The 26,458-nt window shown below is 49.4% G+C and overlaps 1 pseudogene; it reads left to right on the forward strand.

Moving 5' to 3' along the window:
* Nucleotides 1–15,826: 15,826 nt before the first annotated feature.
* Nucleotides 15,827–21,863, forward strand: LOC138097492 (tripartite motif-containing protein 64-like; annotated as a pseudogene).
* Nucleotides 21,864–26,458: the final 4,595 nt, after the last annotated feature.

The raw sequence follows: 26,458 nt of genomic DNA on the forward strand, positions 1-26,458 counted from the left end.
GGAGGGCACAAAAGAGGGAAACACGCCCAGAACTTGCGCCCGAACTGCTCAGCCCAAGACAGGATCTAAAGGGAACTGGAAAGAGAAGCCGCATTACGACGATTCTGTAAGTAGCTCTGGATTTCCTGCCAAGTTCCTATTTCAAGGATTTCACACAAGGATGTGTGTTGTAAACTAGTCCACACAGGCCTTGGCCTTCAAGGAAATTATAGCAGAGACCGCCAACCTGGGGTGCATTTGAAATTGTCCAGAGTATGTGGTTAAGATTGGGCCATCGATCACAATGTGTGGAGTTTTGCACACCACCAAGCAATTCTCGGACGCCAGCTGGGTGTGCTACAGTTCCGTTCTAACCCTATCTACCTGGAGACAGCATCCGACCCCGCAGGGTAAACGCTCAGTCCCACAAGACAGGCCCTCCGCCTCACTTCACCACCAGTTCAAGTCCAGGCTATCATCTGTGCTTCTGAGCAATCAGAGGTTCACAGAACCCGCTCCTCGGGTGGCATTAATTTGCTAGATTGGTTCATGGAACTCAGGAAAACATTCGCTTACTAGTTACCTGTTTCTTATTAAAAAAAAAAAAAAAAGGTATAGCCCAGGAACAGTCCGACAGAAGGAATCTGCAGGGCAAGGGGCGGGAAAAGGGCACAGAGCATCCGTGTCTTCCTTCCACCAGCCACTCTTCCCAAACCTCTGACATGCGCATGACCCAGAAGCTCTTTGAACCCCACTCTTTGGGATTTTTATGCAAGCTTCAGTACATAGCATGACTGGTTAAATCATTGGCTATTGACTATTGACCTGACTTCTTAGCTTTCTCTCCAGAGGTCCAGGGGTGACACTAACAGTCCCATTCTCTAATCATGGGGTTGGGGCCTCTGGCAACCAGCCCGCCTCTTTTGGTTACCTAAGCTCCAAAAGTCACTTCATTAATGTAACAAAAGGCATCTTTAGAGCTCTTACCACTTAAGAAATTTCAAGAGTTGTAGGAGCTCTGTGCCAGACTTGGGGATGAAGACCAAATGCGCATTTATTGTTAAACATATCACAATCATATCACAACAGTCATTCACTCTGTTCCTTTAACCCTTAGACATCTAGACGACTTTGGGATTATACTTAGGAGCTTCATGGTGTTTGTGGGGAGGTGGGATGGAAGGGAGATGATTCTGTGATGCCAGCGCAAGTCCAAGCAGAGAGCTACCTAGGATAGACCATGAACAAATGAATAAACGGCTCAACTAAATCTTGTCTTCATGTGGCATTTCATGAAATGGCTTGGCTTCTTCTATATGAAGTCTCTGGTGATGGGAGAAGACGGTGCCATCAGAATTTCTTGTAAGTCACCAAGGGCAAGAGGAAGAGCTGATTGGCCCCTCTAGCCTGAGGATCTGGGTCTGTGACTCAGCGTTTGGCCTGGGCGTTGGGTTCCCTGGCAGGAAGGAGTCATAAGCACTACTCCCTTCATGAAAGGAGGCCCAGAGCTTCGTGGCTGCTGAGATCCACTCTCAGGGAACTCCGCTGAGCCCCAGCAGGGGCTCGCTCTGTCCCTTCCACATTCCTGTGCTCCCCAGCAGAGAAACGCTCAAGGTGACAGGTCAGTGGGTTGTAAAACACGACGGAGCACCCGGACAGAGGTCATGGACCGGGGCACAAACAGTGTGACGCACAAGAGTTTGTCCCCGGTGCCCAGAATTTTGAGTTACTCTTGGAAAAACAAAGTCACGGGTATTGAAACTCAGCCTCCCTAGGTAGGGAAGCTGAAGAGAACAGCAGAGTTGCCTTCCAAAAAATGGAGCTTCAAGTCCCTGCCTTGACCTGTGTTAGCTATGTCTCTGATGATTCTTGTTTCAATTTTAAAATCAGGAAATAGATCAAAGATGTTCTAAGGATTTAATAATAACAACACTTAACAGGGCTTACTTATTTACCCTGTGCCAGGCACTGTTCTAAGCACTTTATGCATATTAATTCACTAAATCCTCACAGTGGCCTTATGAAACAGGTACTGTTATTCAGATAAGTTCATCGATGAGAAAACAGAAGCACAGAGTGGCCCAGTGCCTCTCTGAAGATCACGCAGCTGGAAGGCGGGAGGGCTGGAGGCTAAACCCAGGCAGCTTAACCTCAGGGTCGATAATGACACTATGTAAGAACATTACCAAACATAAAGAGGCAGAGAGGAAACGGTACTCAAATGACTGTATTTCACTGTCTTTGAAAGATACAGTTTCCCCCCACACTTTACCATGTTGAAAATCTTGTGTGTTCATATCTGAAAAACTGCTAGATTCAATTGTTTAGGAAATGACCTTGAGGTGGAACTAATTTCTGAATAATTCTTCCAATTCCAATTTGTCTCTTTGTTACTGTAACAAACGTAGTTAAAATGAACCATTTATTGTCCGCCTACTGTGGCTAGTGGCTACCAAGCCCACGCTGGAGCTCTAAATACCAGATGAGCATCAGGCCACACTACCTCATCTTCCAACCGCGCCCCCCTCAGCGCCCCTGCCCTGGCTGCACGGGCCTCCGTCCCGTTCTGAGACACAGCTGAGCATGTAGGTCCCTCTGCCTGGAAGCCCTCTTCCCTACGGCTCACTCGTAGTTTCTGTCTGTTCTCTGTTCAGATGGTGGGGCCTGGCCATCACTCTTTGAACTTGGGTCCTTTCTCAAACTCACTACCCGCTTCTGACTTCATTTCGTTTATAGCTCACCTCCTTTTGGATGTAAACTCCATGGGAGAGGAGCAGTTCAGTCTGATTTTCTTGGTTGGTTGAGTAGGTTTTGCTTCTGCATACCCAGTATCTAGAATAATGCCGTGGACATTGTGGCTTTCTACAAATATTTCTTGATTGAATGAATGGGTGAGGACTCTTTGAAGATTCTTGTTCGATGTTGAAGGAAGATTTACTCTGACAGTATCTGCTTATCTTCAGAGCAGGGAGGCCGTGAGGAGAGGGGAAGCCAGGCAGAAGGTTAAAGGGCCTGCATTCTACACCATGTCTCATTAGAAGTCCCAGAGGAGTGGCCAACGTTCAGAAGAACTAGGATGAAACAGAACATTTTGGCAGAGTGCTAGACAGCATCTAGATTAATTTTGTGATTTAGAAAAGTGAGGAAAGACGAACTGAATGCAAGGCATCAATCTTGCCTGGATCAGAGCTTTTAAAAAGAAAGAAAAGAGCTCTAAAAGAGATTTTGGAGATAATTGGGAAATTTTGAAAATGAGCTAAATATTAGCTGATATGGGAAATGCCATGGTCTGAGAAGCCTGGCAGGCTCTAAGTCCATGGGGTCACAAAGTGTCAGACACAACTGAGCAACTAAACAACAATTAGGGAATTACTGTTAATGTAGCTCTGATCAGGGTACTCAGGTTAAGCAGAAAACTCCTATTCCCCAGGGACATGGGCTGAAATGTTTAGCTCAGAAGTAGCATAATAAGTTCTGCAACTAGTTTGTGACTGCACTCTGGGAGCATGTACTGCTCACTCAAATGAGCACGTACTGCTTTGACCCCCCAGGAGTCAGGTCCCTGCCCCCCACCATGCCGAATGGTGTTCTGAGCCCACTTCCACTCGTAAGAGCAGGAGCTTCAGTGGGAGAAGGTGGCCAGTGTGGGACCGCAGTGATAGAACCAGGACTCACTGTCAGCATCCTGGGTTTCCACCTGAGTCCTGGATTAGGACACTGGTTTGAAAGCAGCTTTGATTCTCTTTCCCTCACATGGTAAATTCAGCTCCCTGGGCCTCTTTTTCTTTACTAGCCCAATAAACAAACAGTGAGTCAATACAGTTCAAGACCTTGGTAATTTCTCTGTATCCGTCTTTGTTTCGCTTCTCTTCATTAATAAAGATGAATTCACCTCCTAGGTCGCCTAAGCTTTCAGAGCAAGTGACAAGCTAGTATCCTCAGCTTTGCTACACAGAGGGGAAACCCAGAAATATAAAGCGTGTTTTTCAAAGGCAAAACTTTGAATGGTAAAGAATCTCGAATGAGACCCAGGATTTTCAGTCCTCAAACTTCAGCCTTCTTCATGGCAAGAGTTTAGCATTCTTCATTGGAACTGATTACTTTTTTTTCCATTTTAAAAAGCCTGCACTTCAGGCAGGAAAAGACCAGTCACTCACCCACAGGGGGCGGGGCCTTCTTCCAGCTGCACTGGTGGAAAGTTACCCGATTTTGTTTTTCTCTGTTTTGCAGCCTGTACCTGAGTACAAATATCAGGGATTTCAGATACGCCACACTGAACTTCAACCTTGCAGGATTCAAATTCATCTTATCTTAAAAGTATGCATCCCCTTTAATTTAAAAAAGGAAAAAAAAAAAAGATCATTTTAAAGCAGCCAAGGCCGAGATTCTGTGATTTGCAGGAAGAAGTTTGTTTTAAGATTATAAATAAGGCAAAGTGTACCCTTTCTCTGAAATTCAAAATCCTTGCAAGTACCATGGCTGGGAATTTAAAGGAAGTCATCTGAAAGTTGAACGTTTGTCTTCATCATGGTTTTCCAAACAAAAGGAAAACTGTCAGCAAAAACGCATCAACTTTCAGAGACCGAGAGAAGCCGGTGAAAGTGACCAGGGTGTCCCTGTGGTGAGGCCTGGGAGTCGGGGGGACCTTTCCTGCTGTTTGAAAGAATATCTATACTGGGAGACTGAGATGCCATCTCACTGAAAAGGTGAAAAGTCAACAGTAATTCTGGAAAAAAAAAAAAAAAGCTTCCTGAAACCAGGAGAAGCAGCTTTTGAAAGTACAAAGCAAGTTTCCACAGGCGAGCTGGTAAGGCCTCACGGTGAGGCCAGAGCCGGCGAACGAAGCCAGAGCCTGGGCGACCCCGCTGGGCCCGCTGCGGTGCTTTTCCCATTTCAGGGTGAACCTGGGGCTTCTGCCCTGTGAGTGTGCCAGCCCCCACGGGGCCCCCGCCTGCACGGGGCTCAGCCCTCCTGGAGCCCCTGGTCTCTCCTAGGAGCGAGCGCTCAGTTTGACTTCAAGTGGTTTGAGGGAAGGGACCCAAAAAGAGAGGCAACCTCGGGGCTCATTTCTTGAGATCAGTTCTCAGGAAAGAAAAAGAAAACCCAGGGCACATTTTTGCTTGCCCTCCAACTTTTACCTGAGGCACAACACGACAACCAAACACAGGTGTGAGGGAAATGGCAGCGTACCGGCTAGCGAAGGCTGCCTCCTCGCCTCAGAGGCTCATGAGCTTTGACTAGGAGAGCCAGACCTCACTTCAGACGGCATTTATCACGAGAGAGAGTGGCAAACAGCTTGCTCTCACAGGGTAGGAAGGCGAACCAACAAAGTGGGCCGAGGAGGGAAAGAAATGGTCGGAAACGTTACCAAGTGGCAGCTGCGGACCCCTGCGTTAGGGCTGGGGGAGGGGAGGCAGCCCTGCTGATGTTATCAGTTTTGTATATCTCTTTTTATCTATCTTAAAAAGAAATACAGAATGTAAACTCCGTTTGTCTTGCTCACTATTGTGATACCAGAGCTGAGCAGATAAGGAGGCGCTTAATAATTGTTGGTGAGAACAAATAAGTAGATTGTAAGTACGTCAGAAAGAGTCAGACTGGCTTCCAAATGTTGGTCAAGAGTTGGAAGTAGGATGAGCCAAGGGTATGCTTAATAGGCTCTTAGGATCAGGTGACTTTTCGAGAGCTAGAATTCTGAGGAGGCAACAAGGTAATAGATTGCAGTCTTCCTGAGAAGAAAGAGTTAAACAGGTTGAAGCCTGCGTGTCTGAGGGGAATGTGTTCGGCAGGGGTAAGGGCCTTCAGCCCGGCTTAGCGAGCTGGACCAAAGGTGACGATGACTAAGGGCTAAGGTTGTGGCCTCCCTCCCTCCCTCCAAATCGATCCTTTAATGTGACTTATCAGAAAGAGAAAGAAACTTGTTTACTTTAAACCCCTGGATCCCATAAAGGGAGTGGGGAAAGGCTTAAAACCCACAGATGCTCAGGGCTGGCGCCCACAGCTGCCCCCACACAGCCTGCAGAAGGCACATCCCACTGGCAGAGAAGGGGCCAGGGGCAGAGAGACGCCTGCGCGGACTGGAAGGTAAGTGCTTCCCACACACTTGCCAGCACCCTCCAACGCCTCTGTGCGATTCGGGCTGTCCCTTTGCGGGGGAGCGCTGACTTTGAGAAGTGGGGGTGAGGTGCGACCCAGGTGTTTAGAAAGACCCCCTGAGCACTGTGTCATGTTACACACAGCACATTTTAATTCATCTGCCATGATTGTTCTGTGTCTTCACAAAGCCTAAGAAAACCAGAGACTTTCCTAAAGATGCTTCTCCCACCCAGTGGAGGGAAAGAAGATACTTCCCAGGTGGCTCTAGTGGTAAAGAGCCCACCTGTCAGTGCAGGAGACGTGAGAGACGCGGGTCAGACCCCAGGGGTGGGAAGATGCCCTGGTGGGGGCCGTGGCATCCCACTCCAGTATTCCTGCCTGGAGAATCCCATGGACAGAGGAGCCTGGCAGGCTACTGTTTATGGGGTCACAAAGAGTCTGACGCGACTGAAGCGACTCTGCACACGTGGAGGGGTCGTGGACTTCTATTTCTGGCCTTGGAGCGGCTATACACGAAGCCACTTTCTATTTTATGATGGTCTGATCCAGCAGTAACGTAGAGGCCTTTGAACGAGGTCCTACCAGTGGGATACTAGCATTAGGACGTTTATTTGACCAGAAACCCTCCCCTTTCCCTTCTTTCAGAGCAAGCATGACCACAAGGCTCCCTATATTTTGTTCTTCTAAAACTCCAACGTTGGAATTCTTCCTCTGTCCAACTAGGATTGTTCCCTGGACAGCACTGGGATTAGCTGGGCACCTGCATAGAAATGACACTGGTTCCTAGGAATCCCCAGACCTCAGCAGTTCTCTTTAAAAAGAGTCTACTGAGGGACTTCCCCAGTGGCCCGGCGGCCAAGACTCCGAGCTCCCAGTTCAGGGGACTAGGGATCGATCCCTGGTCAGGGAACTAGATCCCACATGCTGCCCCTGAGACCCGGTGCAGCCAAACAATGTTAAAAAATAAAACAGTCTACTGAGACCCCCAACCTGGTTGAGAATTTGCCCAGTGATTTTCTCTTCATCTCTGGTGACAGCAGGCATAATAGATACATGCCTAAGCTTTCCAGATTCCCCTGATTTCAGGCAGGAGAGGGCAGGAGGAGACGGGTGACAGAGGACCAGATGCTTGGAGGGCATCACCGACCCAGCGAAGGTGAGTTTCAGCAAACCCTGGGAGACGGTGAAGGACAGGGAAGCCTGGCGTGCTGCAGTCCACGGGGTCGCAAAGAGTCGGACACGACTGAACAACTGAACAAAAGGTAGATTTCAGCGAAAAAAAGAAATCCTTCCTTGGCCTCTATTGAAAAGAACGTTCTATTTTTAAGTTTCCATGTGCTTTCAGAATGACAAGACTCAGGCGTATGTTATTGACTTCTTTTGTCTTCTAGACTATAATAGCCTACAAGACTCAAATTGATGTGTTTAATACATCTATTTGAAATGACAGGCAATGCAAATGTGGGATTTTAAAAAGCGCATCTCCGTGTCTCACTTGCTTTTTAAGGATCTCTTTTAGGTGCTGAAGGGGTAGGTTTGCGACAGACAGGCATGGCGTGGTCCCCAAAGCACTGTTTTCTCAGCCCTCTGGAGTTGGCCCTGGAAGGTTCTCAGACCCTAGGAAATGACCTGCGAAAGCAGGCCAGGTTGCTCATGCCCCGACCTGACCCAAGGAAGTACAGAGAGCTTTGTGATATTCTGGGTACTTGCAAATCCAAGACATCTTTCAGGGAGCTGGGATGCACTCAGAATACTTACAGACTGGTGAATTCACCAGTGGATCAAGCTTTGTGAAGGCCGCCTCCTCAACAAACTCCTCCCCTTCCTGCCTGTTCCCCGCTTAGGAAAAGAAACCCTCGACTTTAAAAGGGGAGCAAAATCCAGTCTCTCCCGATTTTCATACCCGCGAGCTCAATAGGAAAACGGCAATCTGAACTGACCACAGCAACGAGAAACATCTAGAGATTCTGTCCAGGTTGGGAAGGCGAGGGAGGGGAGCCAAGGACACGGCTCAGAAATTTCATTCTAATGAACAGCCGTTTAGGAATGCCTGGGACTCAGCTTCTCTCAGGAAATCTCAGGAAGTACGGCTCAAGGAGAGATGGTGGGAGATTTATAGAGCTGAGATCAGAGGAAAGAAATTTAACAAGATCCCCCAAGGCCTTTACTAGCTGTGAAAAAACTGCTGGCATGCGGACGCATCACCCTGAATTAATTTCCAACCCCTTTGCCTTTAAGGATTCATTTTTTTCACAGGAAATAGCATGTGTAATGATTTCCCAACCAGTTTATAAACTACTTTCAGTTTTTCATTAACTGGTGCTATTTAAGTTCAGGGGTTAAATTTGAAAATATGAAAGTTTTTTTTAAACCTGCAGAATGAGATGTGACTATGTAAAATTTAAAAACTATATCAAAGTAGATCCTGGCATTAACCACTTGCAATTTTTTTTTTTATCGGTGACATATGATTGGATGGCATTTGAGAAAAATGAGAACATTCGACTTGCCCATTTAAACTACTTTGCAGGTGGACAGAATTCAACCACTCCTGCCAAAGCCAAAGGAGCAATAAAAGATGATGGCCGTTATCATCTAAAACTGTTTACAAGGCCAAGAACATAATAGGCACTCAATAAAAGTGTTTGATTGATGCCATAATACCATAGAACAGTTATACTGTATGATAAAGCGTTTTGCTAATAACTGCTAGCAAACTAGCCTGCAGCTCCATCTCAGCGCAGCGCTAACTTCTCACGCTTGTTGGCAAGCAGAGTAGGAAGAGGGTGAATTCTAACCTCCCAATTTTCAGGGGAGTGTTTTGCAATAAGGAATTTTTATTAGGGAATCCACGCTCCCCCCCAAAAAAAGGTTCTTAAAGATGTTTACATTCTAATTATTTTTCTCATTACAAAAGCATTACATTCATTGTAGAATTAATAAATGCAGAGACCCAAAAGGAGAAACAAACCCACACTGTAATTCCACCACTCTGGCATAGCCAGGGTTAATAGTTGATATGTTTGCCCCAGGCGTATATACCAGTTTTCACAGAAAGGGCATTTGAAATGGTTTTACAAACTACTTCTTCACGGAATCTCTTTCCAAGTCAACAACCATTTTTCTGTAACATCACCTTAAGTGACTAGTATGTATTGTAAATATGTCATACTTCTCTTATAATTGGACAGTTGCTTGCAGTTTTCACTGCTATAAACAGTGCTCCTGTGGACAACCTGATAGGTAAACCTTTCTACAAATGGGTAAAAAAGAAAATCTTTTCTACAAATTTGAGGACTTTTTCCTGGCCACGAATTTCCTGGACTGAAGAAATTGAGGTTTATTTAGAGGAGGCGACACCATTAACACATTCACTGCCTCCTCTCATTTCCCTGTTTACGGTTCTACCTTCTGTCTTTTGCAGGTTAATGAAAGACTGACGCACATGGGGCTCACCTGGAGATGGGGAGTGAGGTCAGACATTGCTGGGAGGCTCTGAGAAGTGCAATGACCTCAGGAGTCTGTCTGGGAGAAAACCCTCCAAGCGTGTCCTACCAGGACCTTTGTCACTAGTGAATGATTCTTTCCAACCAAGCTAAGATTTCTGCAGCCTCTCAGCATGACTGGTACATCCCTGGAGTGACCAGGAAGAGGGGTTTCTGTTCTATGTCCTTCAGGCAAAGACAAAGTGGATGAACCTGGCTAAATCATCAGGAGAGGGGAAAAACCAGAGATGGTTAATCACATGAGCAGCCGCAGCCAGCATGCCAGGGCTTTGCGGTAGCAATTGGGGTCAGCTGGAGCTCTAGAGCCGGGCTTCAGTGGGAATCCTGGGAACAGTGCCCAGGGGAAGAATTCCCCCTGAAGAGAGCAGACCTCACATGGGCTGGGTGGGACTCTGCTAATGCTCAGCACCCTGTAAAGGTGATCCGGGGTCTCAGACAGGAACCAAGGGAGGTCAGTCCTTAATGGAAGGATGAGCACATGAACACAGTAAAAAAAAAAAAAAAAAAAACGAGAAAAAAAAAAAAGCGCCGATGTTGTACACCTAAAATGAATATGTTTTACATTTCGATAAAACTAGAAAGGAAAAAAAGAGGCAGGGATCAACATTCTGACCCCGTGGGAGCTGAGTGACTTTCGTGGTATGCTCACAACCACACAGCCCAGGCTGAAGAGGGCTGTTGCAAGGCGTGCCTGTGAATAAGGGCCATTTTTACTGAAAAAAAAATATGCAGAAGGGTTCATTTTCCAGTTATTACAAATGGGTTGATTTTATGCCCAAAGCGAGGCTCTGGTTAAAAACTCAGTTATCCTGGGGGAAAGAGTAAGCTGGCCTCCACCCTTTTCCATTTCCAGAATTTGGGGGAAAGAAAGGATTAGATAAAATGCTTCCTTTCCTCTCACGTGGCATTGTGGGCAGGAGTGCATATTTCAGGCAGAAACCGTTTTCAACAGGAAATCAAGTAAACCAGGAGGGATTTATTCTCAGGAGGCCCCCTTGGCTAGAAAAGGAGAGTTATTAACAACAATGGAATAGTTCTCTCTTTCCACGTTCCTCCTCTCCCCCCCACCACCATCTCCCACTCGCTACTGTGACGGGAAACCACTGCGGTGAGTGAGAGCCAACATCCGAGCCCCTGTATCCAACAGCCACACTGAGAGTGGATCACAGCTTGTCTAAACGCTAGGTCTGTTCTCAGACTGCAAGGTTGCCCCCGGTTACTGATGATGGACTGGGGTAGATGGTGAGGAAGAGAGGCAGGGAGGAGCCAGGACTCCAGTCGCGTTATTACCGTTGATGATGTTGCCTTCCACTAAGTATTTGTTTTCTAAAATCAGGTCCCACTAGGGATTCTTCCTCTCTCTTCGCCCTTTCAGAAAATTGATGCAAACAGATTTCCCATCCATTTCCGCAGGAAGTCTTCCTTCCCGGTGCGGGTGGTCGCAGATCACAGGCAACAGATCCCTTTATTAGAGTGTCTGTTCCACAAGTCCAACGTCTTTATTTCTCTCCATTGCTCAAGATGTTCCCAACCTGTTATCCCTCTTTTTTGCTTTGTTCAGGTCTCTCCATGAAACCGACAAGATTCTCTGATGATGCTCAGAGACTCTGGTGGAAGACGGAGGTGAAATCAACACTTCCACGGCTACCCATTTCCCTTAGCAGAGCTGTGGAGTGTGACAATGGTGTTTGTGTCCAAACTATCAAACGCCATTATCACACTAAATAGCTACTGTTAGGCAATCCTTCCCGCTCCCTGAAGGTGCTGACATCTGCTTGGTGTGGGCAGGACAGGCCATCTTAGAGCAGTGCTCCCAGTCCTGTGTCCTTGCTGAGGAAATTCTGGTCCTTTGTGCTCATAACCAATATGTCTTGTGAATGTTGCCTCTTTTCATGCTGTTGTTTTAAATAATTTAATTGATTTTGAGTGTTTGTGTTTTCCCAAGTCAATAAAACGATTGCAGCGTCCCCCAGAGCACCCAAGCACCAGGTTAGTCTCGTGGTAATTGTTCAACCCATGCTTACTGAGCTGAAATGGAGAGGAAAACGGTAGATGCAGAAAACTAAAATTGGTTTAAATCTAGGGTTTGTAAACCACATGCTTGTAGGTATGAGGTATGAAGGTATGAGGATCTTCTACTTGTCATCGTGAAGACAACTTTCCAATAAACTTGTACATGGCTTAAATGAGCTTTCAGAAATTCTAGAACATGTTTGATTCCTACTGACTTTGCTCAGTCACCAGGCTGACTACTGAATTTGTATGCTAGGTCCTTCTTTCTTATGTTTCAATGAGTTTCCATCAGGAAATTACATAAACTACGTATGGGCTGTCATAGCTAATCTGAGCATTTTAAACCCAGTGTCACACCTGGGACACTTGCATGTTCTTTCTGTGAGAAGCATTTAAAGTAAAGAGTAGGCTCTGTCTATGCCGGGCTAAAACTTCTCTCCTGTGACTTGGCTAAATGAACACATATATGTTTAATCAGGGGCTTCCCTAGTGACTCAGTGGTAAAGAATCTGCCTGTAATATAGATGAGGGTTTGATCCCTGAGTCGGGAAGAACCCCTGGAGAAGGAAATGGCAACCTGCTCCAGTGCCAGGCCCTGGGAAATCCTACAAACAAGAGAGTCTGGTGAGCTAGAGTCCATGGGGTCGCAAGAGTCAGATTCAACTTAGCAACTAAGCCACCCCCAGGTTTAATCAAGTTGAAAGCGGCTGGAGTGACCATCAGAAGCCAGTTCTGATTTATTTATTTATTTACCCCTCATTCATCAAGTAAACATATTGAGAGGCTACTGTAGGCCAGGCACTGCCCTAGGCACTGGGGAGGCTTTTAAATTAATGGGCTCACGACTGTCTGAGACTATTCTAACTGTTTCAGTTACGTTTTGGGAGGGAATCAAATGAACAAAACTTTGCCAGAGAGATCCAGGTTCCTTGCTGGAAAGGACCACGTAAGTCCAGTACACATGCCTGTGTACACAGCACAGGTCCCGAGGGACTTCCATCCGGAAAAGAGGAGGGTCCTTTCCTGTCTGACCTCCAGCTCCTTCCCCTCCCATTTCCTCCCTCCTGACATTGTCCACACTCAAGAGGGGAGCCAGACCCCCTTGAAATGATTCACACACTGATACCTTTTTTGTGTTTTTTTCTGGAGAGCATGATAATTGAAGGAAAGTAGACAGAGAGCGCGACTTTACACGAATCACCCCATGCACAGTATTTCACTTGACCAGACAACGCAGAACAAAGCTGCCAGGACTGGAATCCACAGAGACTCGGTATCCACTGGGACCGGGCGTGGTTCTGCAATGGTCTGGTCACGCGAGTACAGCTCACGCGGGTCTCCTGAATCTAAGATTCTGTCCCTTAGCTATTATCCTTCCTTGACTTGGTGGTTATTCCACACAGCCTCATGCTTCACCCACTGAGGCTGCGTGGAAGTTGGGTTAACATCCTGGTATTGGGTCAGTATTCTCAGCCCCTGTCTTCTTTCTTGGGGATCTGTGGGAAGCCCCTAGGATAGGGGAGGGGTAAGTCATAGGACGATCTTTCCCTGTGAGGTCTCCAGATGCAGAGAAAGCCAAATATCACGAAACCCTGAAACCTGGAAGTCAAAGATAAGGGTAGAGAAGGAACATCTAAGCAGTAGTTTGGGATCAGGAAGCAGGTGGCCAAACTATTCAGACAAAGACCAGCAAACAGGGACCCAGCCAACCACTAGGCACTGCCAGCCCGAGTGCTCACAGGCTCAGCAACAATTCAGGCTGGCCTCATGCGTTCCTCCCTCACTCGCACTCACCCTGAGGTTTTGCTTGTGGGTGCATGCTAGGTCACTTCAGTTGCATCTGACTCTTGGCAACCCTATGGACTGTAGCCCACCAGGCTCCTCTGTCCATGGGATCCTCCAGGAGAGAAGACTGGAGTGGGTTGTCATTTGCTCCTCCAGGAGATCTTCCCCATCCAGGGATGGAACCCGTGTCTCTCATGCGTGTTGGCAGGTGGGTTCTATACCACTAGAGCCACCTGGGAAGTCCGAGATTATGCGCAGATGGAATTAAACAGGGAGCCCCACAAAAGGACAACCTGCGTCCTTTCCGCCAGGTTGTCGCACATAACAGCTCACTGCAATTCCTGCCTGAGTTTGTGCCGCATTCAGGGCTGGCGACCCGTTCTCCCTGCAGTTCCGTGAGGAGCACACGTAGTGAGGCCACGTCTCCTCCAGCCTGACACCCACATCTCTAATCACAGCCTCCTTCGCCAGCCCAGCTTGCATCTCTCCAGCTCCCACTGGGATGATTACTGCTAGTTATCTGCAAAAAGCATCCCAGGGACACTTACTGACTCTAAATGTCATTTGCAAGATGAAAGGGTTCACTTGGAAGTGCTGTTAAAATCCCACGTGGGCAGACAGCCCAGGCAGCCACGTTAAGACGTCTTCTTCCCCCAGGAGACAGGCCTGTATTTTGCAAGGTGAATCCTTTCACCTTAGAACAGTGGGTACCTGGAACATGCCTGTTGCCACTGAGGGCCTGCCCAGTGTTCCATCCAGCCCCAAGAAGGGCCTGTGAGGTGGCACAAGAGTTACTATATATAGATAGCTATTCTACTCTTGTTTTTTCAATGCTTCTTAAATCTATGTTTTCTGCTTGGTTACTTCCTTGAATCAGAAGACAGTATATTATTAGAACTAGAAACCCATTTCCTCTTTGTTTCCATGAGTAAATGGAAGCCCAGAAGGTTAAGGACTATGCTCAGGCCATCATCCCATCTGTCTGTGGCCGAGGTGGACACTGGCCTGGCCACTTCATCCCCGTGGTGGTCTGTTGAGCATCACCCGCCAAGAGTGGGCACGAATGGGAGTCGAGCGGCGCTTGCTGACTGAGTCGCGAGACGCCGTGTCAAGTCCCCCACTCTTGTGTTCATCTGAGAACTGTCTTCCTCAGGCTTCAAGGAGACCCCCCTCCCAGGTTTGGTATTCTAGACTTCAGAGGACAGTCTGATGACACGCTTTCTCTGCATCCTTCCCATTCCCTGGACAGACAAGGCTTGTGCAGTGACTGTGTGTCTGGTATTGTCCTGGGCTCTGGGGACACAGGGAAAAAGGCCCCATCCCTTTCCCTAGCTGCTCTCCATCCAGGAGTTGTTGGGTAGTCACCCAAATGAAGGCACAGAGGCCTTGGGGCACCAGAGACCATCACAGAGCCCCAGACAGGGCACCACAGACTTTAGTTATGCCCTCCATGTCTTTTCAGATGGAAAAACCCTGAATGTTTGAAGTTTTATATATATATTTTAGTTACTGTTGGGAAAATAATCACTCATGTATTTTGATGAGGCTGCTTGCCAGCAGGTTGTAGGTCCAGGGCGATTTGTCGGGTTGGGCGGCAGGGCTGCGAGGGAAAGATCTGGCTCTCCTTACTCCACGCGCCAGCTGCAGGGGCAGCTCAGGATCTGCTTTAGGGCCCGAGGAGGAGTTGGGGGCTGGATTCCCGTGCTCTTCAGTTACATGCATGAAGAACAGTCCTCACAGGAGCTCAGTGAGCTGTGAGCTGGTTCTTTCACGATGCAGCCTGGGTGCCTGTCACAGCACCCCCGCCTCTTTCCCTGTCGTGAAGAGCCAGCCCGAGGCCAGCAGTCAGACGCCCATCTGCCCGTCCATTCCCCCTCCTTTGGCAGGGGCTCAAGGAAGCCACTGGGGGCAAAGCCATGGCGGGCGCCCCTAGGGCCTGTGGGGAGGAAGACTGGTGGGGGCATCCACTGTCTTCCTTGAATATTCAATTTCCTTCTGGCTTTCTGAAGGAAAAGGAGGTTGCAAAACTGCACAGAAGCTCACCAATGTGGATGGCTACTGAAATTCATTCCCAAGGGTCCGCTCATAAGATAGCCTAATTTAGAAAGCAAGTCACTATGTGTTCTGGGAAAGAAAAAAAAAGGTTTGTGACGCATGTATCATATACTTAGAATATTTAAACACTCTGCATGGGATTCCAAGATGAAGACATTCATTCAGCCAACATCAACCGTGTGTTCCTCCTACAATTCAGGTGCCAAGCCGGTCACTGAAGCAGAGCCGAGGTAGTCTCCCAGAATATAGAGTGTATACTAGGCAGTCTAGTGAGAATGCAGCCAAATGAGGGCAGAGCTGAACTGCAGACTCTGTGAAGGAAAGAGAAGGGATACGGGGGCGGGGCGGGGCGGAAGAAGGACGAATCGCCATCCGTGGTGTGAGAGAAAGGCATGGATAAGGGTAAGACACAGCACTCGGGGGCTTCAGGCAGCCACCCGATTCCAGAGAATTTCAGTCGTGACCTTGACGAGTGAAGTGTAGAAGTTTTCAGCTTGACAGAGGTTGGGTTACCTTTTGTCTCCAAAACGTTTCCCGGCAGTTCCCCAGAAAGCAGTGGAACTACGAACCTGGGATTTATCTGGGGGGGGGGGCGTTCCCCTCTCAAAAGTACAGCCAAACAGCCTCAGAAAAAAGACCACCTTTTAAGTGAAAGGAACACGTTTTACTATTTGGCAGGGGCGTGTGTGTCTGTGTGCACACCCATGCGTGCTTGTATATGTGTATTTATAGTGCACGTGTATGTGAAGAATTTTAAATGTTGCGGGAGCTAGGCAAAATTCCTTTAAAATCTCATTCAACTGGGACTTTTCCTTCCTTCCTAGAATGCCAGTGCTAAGACCTCCGACTAAAGAGCTCAGGGGAGCGTCCCCCGTTCCCAGCTCTCTGAGCCCGGGACCGCTCTCTTCTTGCAATACTGCCCCCTACAGGCAGGACTTGTCCCTGCCCATCACAACCGCTGCGGTTGGCAAGGATTTCATTACCCGAGTATTCCAAATTAATTCATTTGGAGCTGCCTCAGAAGGGAGTCACCTGCTCCATCTGCATGAACTATTTCCTGGACCCCGTCTCCATAAACTGCACAACTTCTGCCGTCCCTGTCTGAGCGTTTGCTGGCAGGCCAGAGCTGACCACCACCCCAGCTCTGAGGAGCAGGTCTGTGTAACATACTAGGAAGCCAAAGGCCTCTTCTGTGAGGCTGACCAGACCCTGCTCTGAACGCCCCGAGCGCGCAGCTCACAGCCACAGGCCGATACACAGGGCTGCCGAGGAATCCCGGGAGAAACTTCGGAGAGAATGGGCTCTTTACAGAAAATGAGAGAAGAGATGCAAATTCTGAACCAGGAGGCTGGGAAAATTCAGCCATTTAAGGAATATGTAGCCTTAAGGAAGCTCATGATTGCAGCTTGATACCAGAGGATACACATTTTGCTCCAGGAGGAGCAGCAGCTGCCTCTGGAGGCCCTGAAGAAAGGAGCTAAGGACATTCGTCTATAACTCAAGGAGAGTGTGTTCAGGACGACTCAGAGAGAGGCTGAAAGAAATGTATAGAGAGCTCATGGGATGTGCCGCAAGCTGGACACGGAACTGCTCCAGGGCTTGGAAAACGCGCAGGAAACAACTGACTTGGGACAGATGCAGAAGCCGCAGCCCGTGAACCCAGAGCTGCCTTCCTGGCCTGTCTCTGCATTCCTACACATGCCGAACACCTTCAGTGTGAACAATGTTCTGAGTCAGACAGCGACCGTTCACCATGCGATCCTCGATGATGCAAGTGTGATGTCTGAGGATGACCACCCCGTGCGTCCAGACAGTCCCGGGCGGGGCGGGGGGGTGGGGGGGTGGCGTGTGCCGTGTCCTAGGAGGGCTTGGGCCTTCGCCTCTGGGAGGCATTACTGGGAGCTGGACGTGGCACAGTCCTCAGCTGGGTTCTGCGGGTCTGTCAGAGCATCTTGACAAGTGATACCAGCATCAGTATTGGTACTGAAGAAGCATTTTTTCTGTGTTCTACAGAGGTATGTTCTGTCCACCACCTCCCCACCCTTAGTTCAGTTTGTGAAAAGGCCTCCGGGTAGGATTGGAGTGTTTCTGGATTATGACAATGGAGCTGTGAGCGTCTCTGATGTTTTCGGAAGTTCCCTTCCTTCCGCCTTCTCCTCCCCTCTGATACCATTCCTTTGCCTTAATCTCCATGAATTGTCCATTTCTCAGACCATTTATTGAAGCTTCTTCTCTGGGGATATTGCTGCCTATCACTTCATGTGAGGCCACAGGATACCCGACTGTGTCCAAGCACATTGTTATTTAATGTGACATAGTGATCGCATTGGAGAAGGCAGTGGCGACCCACTCCAGTGCTCTTGCCTGGAAAATCCCATGGACGGAGGAGCCTGGTGGGCTGCAGTCCCTGGGGTCGCTAGGAGTCGGGCACGACCAAGGGACTTCACTTTCTTGCTTGGAGAATCCCAGGGACAGGGGAGCCTGCTGGGCTGCCATCTATGGGGTCGCACAGAGTCGGACACAACTAAAGCGACTTAGCAGCAGCAGCTGACAGCAGAATCTAGCTTTAATTTTGATAAAATGAGTTTTCAAAGGCTTGCGGCAGAGAGGGAGAGGAGTGGAAGAGCTTGTTCGATTGAGTGTCTGCTGACCCATTAAACATGCCAAATGAGAACTAATCTTATTCCACCTGGAGAACCAGTCTCTTCACTTTCCTGGCACATTTAGCCCAGTTAAGAGCCAATTAAAGTCCTTCTCATTTCTTAAGGCTGCCTGTCTTCCGGACAGCATGTTCTGTCTCCCACTTGGCTCTCAATAACTGCTGGATACAAAGAAGTGAGAGATTCTCACCCACCCTTTGGATGGGCAGCTGCTGTATTTAGGGTCCCCCTCCCAGTGCCCTACCAACCTGTACCCGAGATTTTTTCTGGGCTCCACAGGTGGCTCAGTGGTAAAGAATCTGCCTGCCAATGCAGGGGATGCAAGAGACCCGGGTAAGATCCCTCAGTTGGGAAATCCCCTGGAGAAAGACATGGCAACTCACTCCAGTATTCTTGCTTGGGAAATCTCAGGGCAAAGGAGCCTAGTGGGCTGCAGTCCATGGGGTTGCAAAGAATCAGACGCGACTGAGTACACACACGCCCGTGTCTCACCACGAGCTCAGGCTCTTCCAGATAGGATCCTTTGCTCAGCAATTACAGCGATTGATGTGCTGAACTGTGGAAGACATGGAAAGAGCCCTACATTCATCCCCAAGAAAGTGGATACAGATCATGACCTCAGAATGTAAGTGGTGTGGCAAGAAGTTCTGATTGCAGGAAGCAGTTTTTCCTTAGATCATCTCAAGTGAGGAGATTCTTACACATTTCACATCACACACATACCTGCTATGTGTAAGGCGCTGCACCGGGGAGAGCGGTTTTGGAAGGGGCTACATGGTGGTCAGAGGACAGGAATCACACGGAAGCCCCAAACAGTCATAAGGCAAGGCCTTGCAGAGAGTGGAAAGATAGTCAGGATTCAAGAGTACCCCAGAGCCCAGCGAGTCTGGTCGCCCCGCAGGCTGTAGCTATGAATCAAGTCTCAGCCATCGTAACGGCTGCTCTCCCTGCTGCCTTTTCTGCCTCCATCCTCGCCTCCAGCTTCTGCTCAACCGTAACTACTGCTTACGCCTATGTTCTGCTTCTCTGGGGTCTCATGGCCCTACCACTTCATGGTTTCTGCTTGCCTGCCTCCATTGGGCATCTTTTCAATTTCCTCTTATGCTACGAAGTGACTTCTCCTTTCCCATATCTCAGTTTGGATTCCTGAGCCAGAGAACTGGTTGTATTCCTACTGGAGCGTCTTTCACTCCAGCCCGGGACACAGGCTGCTGGTCAACCTTGGGGCAGAAAAAACAAACGGCGTGTGAATGAGAGCGTCTCAAGCAGAGAGTAGTATGTAACTTTCACTCTGAGCCGGAGCTATTCCTTCTCCAGATGAAAAGGTAGGGGAAGAATTCTCAGGAAAAGGGGGCGGCACGTGTCAAGTCTTCAGGCGGAATGGAGTCTGGAATAGACAAAGACCCTGAAGCCAGCTGGTGCGGCAGGAACATGGGGACCTGCAGGGGATGGGGCTAGAGAGGTGGGCAGGGGCTGGGATCCCTGGCGGCCTGATGGAGGGGGAACACAGAAGGGCAGGTGTGCCTGGTCGTGCCTGTCACTGATGGGTCCTCAAGGCCAGGGGTTGCCAGCCTACAGCCTGTGGGTCAAACGCAGACTGTTTTTGTGTGAGCGAAGCATGGCTTTTATGTTTTTTTAAGTATTGGGGAAAAGATTAAAAGAATATTATTTCATGGTATGTAAAATGTACAGAGAATGCAAATTTCAGCATTCACAAAGGTGTCTTGGAATTCGCCAGCCATCCCCACTTGCCCACATTATCTCAGCTGAGCTAAGAAAGAGGCGACTCTTAGATTCCGGAAAACCCCTCTGTCCCAGGCAGGTTGGGACGGCTCGTCCCCTAGAACACGGCCAGGGTCATTCATTTACCTGCTGCCGATGGCTGTTTTCAAGCTCCAAAGGCAGAGGAGAGGAGAGATGGCAGAGGCCGTATGGTCCACAAAGCCTAAAATATTCACTATCTGACCATTTACAGAGAGAGTTCGCTGACCCCACATCAAGATCGAGGAAGAGTGAATAACTTATCTGACAAAGCAAGAGAATATGACTATTAATATTGTCACGAGAATGTTTACCATGCCCATTCACTTTCTCCACTGGCACTCAGTTAATTTTAAAAACCTAAATGAGATCACGTTACTTCCCTGCTCACGATCCTTTAATGGCTTCTCATCCCACTGAGAACAAAACCCAAAGATCGCATACCTCCCTTGCAGACAGACCCCATCTCCTCCTGCTCTCCCTCTTGCTCACTTCACGGCACACCCACCAGCTTGCTGATCCTCAAATGTGCCAAGTGTGCTTCTGCCCCAGGACATGTGTACCAGCTGCTTCCTGTCCAGAACCTTTCTCCCAGACACGTGCACACTTCACTCCTCCACCCTATTCTTGTATCTGCTCAAAGCTGTCATTTCAGTGAAGCCTTCCCCCCTTGTTGTAACACTCTTCACCACCTGACTTGTTTATTTTCCGTGTCCAGCCTGGAAGGTCCGGCACATAAGGACAGGAACTTTGTTGTATCCTCAGCTCATACACAGTGGGTTTGTGATAAATATTTGTTGGCTACATAAATAATTGGTAAAGCCAAGAATTGCATGCCTGGCTCCAGGGACCTGTCCCCACTCACTGGACCATATAATTGTTAATCAATATTTCATTTTGGCCAATATCCATACTGTTACAATTATGTGGCTGCCTGTCTCTCTCATCCACTGGCCTCTTTTCCTGCCAAACACCTTGTCTTTAATCATCTGAACATCTGCTCTGTGGCTATCTCATGCCAGATGCCAGCCTGAGATGCTGGCATTTCTCTGGTCCTGAGGATGGATGCATTAAATCCCGAGTCCAGGGATGCAGCTAGAGTGATCCTCCAGCCCCTCGAAGCTGACAATGACCTTTTATGCATAGATGCACTTTCCTAGGGTGCGGGTCCAGAGCTGTCATCCAACCGTCACGAGGGTCCTTGACCCTCTGAGGGCTAAGGAGCTCTGACTTGAAGCAATAGTCATTCGCCTAAGCATACACCGAGCCCTCTAGTCTGCGCTTCATGCCCTCCTGTGGGCATCCTTCTGCTCTCCAGTATCTTATGATAGACACATGTGTTCTTAGTGCTCAGCTGGCTCTACTGGGACGTTCTCTCTGCATCTCTGGAGGGATCCTACCTTCTACACTACACTCTGAAATCTTGGAGACAAACCACAGCCTCCTCTGAGGCCCCTGGGGCCCCGGGGGCGGCCCCACAGAGGCTGATTTCTTCTGAGTGGCGAGGAGCGCTGCTCTGAGCCCCACACACCACGACGTGGGTCAGAGAAGCTCGTCTGAAAAGAGCTGCCAGCCAGGATCTGGCAGAACTTCAGGGCGCTTCTTCGTGAGCTCGCCCCGCCTGGGATCCATTTCCTGCCAGGGTTCCCGCCCATTTCCCAGAGCCACTGAACTGAGGCCTTGCAGCGATGGGGCAGAGGCTTCGGTTCCCGAGGGTGCCCAGGCATGGTCCTTCCTGAGACCATCTCTGCCAGTTCCTCAGCTCTGTGAGGCTTCTCCTTCCCAGCAGCTCTTCTACAAAGACGACGCTGTCCCTCCGTCTCCGAGGCGCCAGCTCCGCTCAGCTGCCCCTGAGCCCGGGAGGGCCTGCCTCATGCACCTCAGGCCTCAGCTCAGAATGACTGCCGTCATCCCCACTATCACCAGCCTGAGGATTCTCACCTGTGCTGGTGAAGACCCCTTCAGCCCACCCCCAGGAACTGTTGTGTTACAGACTGACCGGCACTAACCAACCCACCCAGCACTGGGCCAAGGGCAGAGGGGCCTCTCCACTCCTGGGGAGGCCTTAGAGGGGAAGGGTCTCTCAGCCTCGGCACTACTGACCATTTGGGCCAGAGGATTCTCTGTTGCTGGTAGCTGTCCGAAGAACGGAGGACATTGAGCCGTGTCCCTGGTTTGGACCCAGTAGAGGCCGGTAGAGCCTCCCAGGTGTGACAACCAGAAGTATCTCCAGAGGTGCCCAGAGCCCCCAGTGGGGGGCAAAATCACCCCCAGGTGAGCACCACTGTTCTAAGCAACGACTCCAGGACCGGGGACTTCAGAACAAGAGGCAGAAAGGGCAGCAGGCTTGGGGTGCTGGCAAGACAACTTCTGCCGAGCGTCCCCAAAGCAAAGTGTGTTTGGAGGGTGAGGAAGACAGAGACCAGGGCAGTTAAGTCACTCGGTCACATCCAACTCTTTGAAACCCCATGGACTGCAGCACGCCAGGCCTCCCTGTCCATCACCAACTCCCAGAGTTTGCTCAAACTCATGTCCATTGAGTCTCTGATGCCATCCAACCATCTCATCCTCTGTCGTCCCCTTCTCCTGTCCTCAATCTTTCCCAACATCAGAGTCTTTTCCAATGAGTCAGCTCTTTACATCAGGTGGCCGAAGTATTGGAGCTTCAGCTGAATCCCAGGCATAGAGAGAGGAAGCTTTATTTCTGTCTTAGGAGAAAAGGGATTCAACAAGGCAACTGCACTAAAGTGCAAAGAGACAGAGGGACCAAGGCCTCTGGGAGCACAGATGTGGGAGCTGAAAGGAAGACTTCCTGGAGGAGGTGACCTCTGAGTGGAAACTTGGAAGACAGTGAAGGTTTTTTCAGACAGAGGAGGTAAGGGTCTTGGCCTAAGCTTCTAGGGTGGTACTGCCTAAAAGTCCTTTCCGAGGGAGCAAGCTAATGTTCTGCTTTCCAAGGAGGGCACAAGAGTAGAGCAAAGCAGCACATTCAGGGCCCAGAGGGGTGGCAGAGCAGGAAGGGCCTGGGAACGAAAAACAGATACCTGGTTTTATTGCTCTGGCCCCTCACTACCACATCGACATCCTGGGAGCTTGTTAGAAATGCAGATTCTCCAGCCCACCCCAGGCCCCAAAGCTCTGGGCGCGGGGCCAGCAACCTGTGCTTTAATCAGCCCAGCAGGTGATGCTGATAAACCTCTGGGCTACGGACATGGTCCACCACGGTGCCCATTAGTGTTTAATGAGAGCAGAAGGAATCAATTAACCAATTATTCTTGCCTTGGAAACTAGAACAGCAGAGTTTTGGGACCCGCGGCTGGCTGCACATCATAATCACCCCGAGAGCTTTAAAAATCCTATTGCCTAAGGCTCTGCCCCAGACCGATTTACCTAAGGATCTCTGAGGGGGACCCAGGCCCTGACCTTTTTAAAGCACACCAGGTGACAATAAGGCACAGCCGGAACTGAGCACCCCTGCTGCTGTTCAAAGACATGTGCTGTTTTGAATGACTTTGGGAGCTTTATTTTTTGAGGAACATCTTATATAAAAGGATGTATCAAGTAAGAAGTCATTTAGACAAAAATGAAGTTTTTTTCCCTCTCTCCTTTAGTTAAAAATCAGGAGGTAAAGCGCCTGGGGCTGGCGCAGCAGGATTGTAGTGTCTTCAGCAATTTATGTCTTTCCGGGTGTCCATCCTGCTCTGTCCTCAGGGTCGCAACATGATTACTAGAGCTCCAGCTATCAAGTTCATGTTCCAGGAGGGAAAGTCTTAAAGGATGAAGGGCCCAAAGTGCAGTTGGACTCTAACTGAATCCGCTTTAAAGAAAGTTCCTGGAAGCCCCACCTCAGTGAGTACTTAGGCCTCCTTGGTCAGAACTGTGAGCCAGACTATGCTCCACTGCAAAGGAGTCTGGGAAACAGAGTGTTCTAACTAAGCACTTTTCCTCTCTGAACAAAATTGGGTCCTGATTCTAGAGAAGAGGTAAAGAATCTGCCTGCAATGGGGGAAACCTGGGTTCGATCCCTGGGTCAGGAAGATCCCCTGGAAGAGGGCATGGCAACCTACCCCAATATTCTTGCCTGGAGAATCCCATGGACAGAGGAGCTTGGCGGGCTAACATCCACGTGGTTGCAGAGTCGGACACGACTGAGCAACCAACACACCTTTCTAAAGGAGAAGAGGGAACAGATGGAGGGTGCTTTCTTTTTTCTCTCTTCACCGAATGGTCTGTCCTGGGGGAGTGGGGAGGCAGATGTGATGCAGCCTCGAGGAGAAACGGATCGCTATACTAGGAATAGGAAACAAAGGCAAAATGAGAGTACAGTTTTTAATGCTTTCCCCCAACACAGGCCTTTTAGAATCAAAGGAAAAAGGCCGGCCAGTTTTCTTCTCCCACCCAGGGAGGAGGGAGAGGGAGGGTCATCAGGCTGGAAGCAGCGCAGGGAGGGTGGGCCGGGGTTGCTGGGCGGACTGGACCTGGGGAGGGGCGTACCACGGGGCACCCCTGGAGGCTGAGCCTACAGCGCTGCACTTGCGACCATTTCAAGAGTTGCAGTAGCTGTTTACCGGTCATGCGGAGTGACAGCGCCATGACAGCTACCTGCTCAGACCCCTGGCTTGTCCGGGAGAGGATGTCCAGACGCCCATCTATGCCTGAGACTGGCTGGGTCCCTCCCCAACTGCCGCATGTGGACACACCCCAGCCCTTTCAGTGGCTACTGTGACAGTAACCTTTTCAGACAGAAGCGTGACCCCTAGTGGGTGCATAGAAGGTGAAGCCTGGGCTCTGGAGAGGGGCGGAGGCTCCCCACCCAAATCCCAGCCTAGACTAAGAATGAGGGGAGTCTGGAGGTCAGAACCAGCATCCTGGTCTTTACGAAACTGGGGAAGGGATGACTCACAACTTTGGGAGAAAGCAGAGAGACCTGCGAACCGCCTGCTCACAATTTATTGTGTATCTATAAATGGTGTAATCATATGCATGTATTTGCACAAACTGTGGCCGTTATTTTGCATTGTTACAGGATACAGATAGAAAAATAAAAATAGAACAGACTAAACTTATTTGCTGAAGCATCTTATAAGCACCCTGAGAAGTCAATGCTGACAAGTGGAGTGGCCCAGCCGGGAGGTGTTTCTGTCTCAGGAAACGTGCTGGAAGCACTGAGGCCTGAGACCCCGAGGCCAGCTTGGGGCGGTGATAGTGAGACCCCGGCACTGAGGCCTGAGACCAGCTTGAGGTGGTGATAGTGGGACCCAGCAGAGTGCAGGGAAGGGCAACCAAGCTGGGCCAGGGGTCCCTTCTGCTCTCCCATTGCTTCGGTATTCCTCTTGAAGGTTGCTGAGGCTCAGCTCAGCGAGGGCTTTAGGGCTTTTCTTGGGGTATGCAGGGGTATACAGAGAGCAGGGTGGTAGTTACTAGAGGGAAAGAAGGTGGGGGAGGGTGAAATGGGCACAGCAGCTCAAGTGCATGGTTGGAAACTGGACATGACGGTGAGCACACTGCAGGGCATACAGAAGGCAGACTCTCACGGTGGACACAGGGAGCCTGGAGACGGGGATGGCAGTCGACTCCAGGATTCTCGCCCAGGAGATTCCGTGGACAGAGGAGCCCGTGGAGCCTGGTGGCTGCAGTCCATGGGGTCGCATGAGTCAGACACGACTGACTGACCAACACATGAAACTTATGTCACGTTACAGACCAACGTCACCACAATTTTAAGAAGATTGCTGGCTCAGGTGCTGTGTCATAAACAGCCCCGGTAACTCACGAACATCTCCTCCACATTCAGTTTCCTTCTTGAGAAAAGGGGGATCCGGATGCCAGGTGACTCTCCTCCTAGACTGTCATCAGGCATTAATGATGTCACCCACCCTTGGAAGACATCAACAGCGCTATGCAGACGGTGGCATCATTCCGCCCCATTGCCAGACTCCCTTCCGGCTTCCTACGCGGACAGATGACACAGTAACGTCCCTGACAACCTGTCTGCGTTGTTTCTTGAAAGGCAACATTCTCACCAGAAGATTGACTTCCTGGGTGCAAGACGAAAGATGAAGAAAGTGTTCTGTGACAGAAGAACCTTTGGGTCTCCTGACCTCAGATCACGTGGGCAGAGGTTTAGCGTCCCTGCGATCAGGGCTGGACCTGTAAGGAGCACAGCTCCTCACTTTTAGAAACTGGTGCTTACATTTCTCAGCACCACTTGCAATTCGGTAGAACTGGAAGTTGCAGAAGCAGCTGCCTTCTTTTTCCAAAGCTCTCCACCTGGAGTGCCCCCTTGGTGATTTGGCCAAGTGCCTAAGGGCAGGCATTCCGAGATGCCCTTGAGTGAGTTGTACAGGTCTTGGGTGCCACTATCTCTCAGGGACAGGGGACGAGCTCCTGCGAAGCTCTGCCCGGGGCTCTGTGCAACTTTGTGAGATTGTGGCTTATACAAAGTATATATTTCATCTTTGTCCCCATTCCTGCCACAGAGCTTCTAAAACCCTTTTTAGCATTTTCCTAAGCATTGAGAGCGATAAAGCTGTCTTTTGCTATGTTAGCGAAGTGACTTTGGAAAGTTCTTAGGTAACCTAAGGATGGGGTTGGGTTGCCAGG

This window comes from Capricornis sumatraensis, chromosome 21, assembly GCF_032405125.1.
Source record: "Capricornis sumatraensis isolate serow.1 chromosome 21, serow.2, whole genome shotgun sequence".
Lineage (NCBI taxonomy): Eukaryota > Metazoa > Chordata > Mammalia > Artiodactyla > Bovidae > Capricornis > Capricornis sumatraensis.